Source organism: Equus przewalskii, chromosome 21, assembly GCF_037783145.1.
Source record: "Equus przewalskii isolate Varuska chromosome 21, EquPr2, whole genome shotgun sequence".
Taxonomy (NCBI): Eukaryota; Metazoa; Chordata; class Mammalia; order Perissodactyla; family Equidae; genus Equus; species Equus przewalskii.
In genome coordinates this window covers 38331994-38333685 of record NC_091851.1, presented here as the reverse complement: position 1 = coordinate 38333685, position 1692 = coordinate 38331994, and the positions used below count along the sequence as shown (strand labels likewise).

The window sequence follows — 1692 nt, the reverse complement described above, 5'->3', positions numbered from 1 at the left end:
ATTAGGTATGTGATGCAAGCTTGGTCAATGGGAGGTCTTCAGGGTGGGCCTTCTGGGAACAACTTTCTCCCTCACAAAAGGAGACACATGGCAGGAGATACCTCTCCTCTTCTTTACTTGATATTATCCTGTGTGCGTGATGCCTGGAGCTGCAGCAGCCATCTTACAACCATGAGGAGAGTTATCCATAAATTGCTGGGAGTGGCAGAGCAGGAAAATGGAAAGAATGTGAGTTTTTGTTCACATCTTTGTGCTTTCATACTCAACAACCATATTAGATGAAATTATGAATCTCCTTTTCTCTCTGTTTCTTTTCCTTTTTACTTGTCTGAAGGTGACTGACAGCAATGGCCGAATGAGTCATGCTGCTAATTTACCTCCAAAGGTTTGTTCAGCACATCAGAAATATCTTTTCTCTTGACGAAAGAAAAAAGACAATGAAATGTGCACACCCTTCCCTTTCGTTGCCACCTTGAGTCAAGGGTTCCATTCCTTGCAGCTGGACACATTCTGAGAAAGCGTTTCGTGTGCATTACCTCATTTAATCCGCTCAGTAAACCTCTGAGATTATTAGTGTTATAGCCATTCGACACGGAGGCTCGGGGCAGGTGAGTGGCTTTCCCGGGGTCACAGAGATAGTTCAGAGGTGGGATTTGAGTCGAGGCTGTGAGATTCGAGAAGCCAACTGGGCTAAAGCCGCAATCTCCTTTTAAAAGTCTTTCCCTTAACACGTTTTTAGGAGGAAACCAGGACCCGGTTCTTACTTTTCCCTGGAAAGCTGTTATTATGGTTGGTGGGAAATTCGGAGTGGGCTGCGTTTCTCTGTGCACAGTTGATGGCTGCGATGATACGTTCCTGGCGTCTTCGCTCCGAGAAAGGCCGCCATTGGTGGTTCAATATAATCAAATCATTTCTTGTGTAAACAGCCGTCTGGCTCGGGGTCAGCAGCAGCTCCATGAGCAGGAAGGTGAAGATGAAACTGCGTTTCCAGCCCCGGAAAGCAGTCTGCTCTTCAGCAGGAAAAGATCAAGGGTTAACGACGCGGAGCCGGACGAAGGCAGCCGCTGGGGCCCTGAGCGGCATCAGGAGACGGCAACAGAGAATGGTTGTTAAATGGGTTTGTTACAAAACTTATTTTCTAATGTGATTCATGAAACACTTGCCAAAACATTAGGCACATCCTTCGAAAGCACAAGGGAACTAAAAAAAGAGAGGAAGAAAGAGAAAGAGCCTTCTAAAGTCAGTTACGGAACTCTTAAAAGAGTTAATATCCTTAATATACAAAGAGTTCTTGCAAAACAATAGGAAAAGGTAAACACCTTATTATAAATTGACTGCTCACAAATACAGAAGTACAGAAGGCAGGCACACTTATGAAGACAGGATCCACCCCGCCGGTAATCAAGGAAACGCAAATAAAAGTTACAACGATGTGTCATTTTCACCTATCAGATTGGCAGAGACAAAAAAAGATTGGCAATTCTCGGTGTGTCGGGAAATGTCATACTGTCACCCTCGGCTGAGGGACGAACGGAGTCTGCACCGTGATGCTCAGTGGGCAGAAATTTTAAAGCAACCCAGAAATTTAACTCTGTGACATTTATCCTGAGGATGTAATAGGCTGAGTATTCTGTGGACAAAAGTGTTCATTACAGTATCGTTCATAATAGAGAACAACTCGGGAAAAAAAAC

General features: G+C 44.5%; 1 non-coding gene across 1 annotated transcript; it reads right to left on the bottom strand.

The window, feature by feature from the left end:
* Positions 1-322: 322 nt before the first annotated feature.
* Positions 323-450, bottom strand: LOC139078337 (small nucleolar RNA SNORA19). The gene has a single exon (XR_011531275.1). It is a non-coding gene; the product is annotated as a small nucleolar RNA SNORA19 (small nucleolar RNA).
* Between the last annotated feature and the right edge of the window lie 1242 nt (positions 451-1692).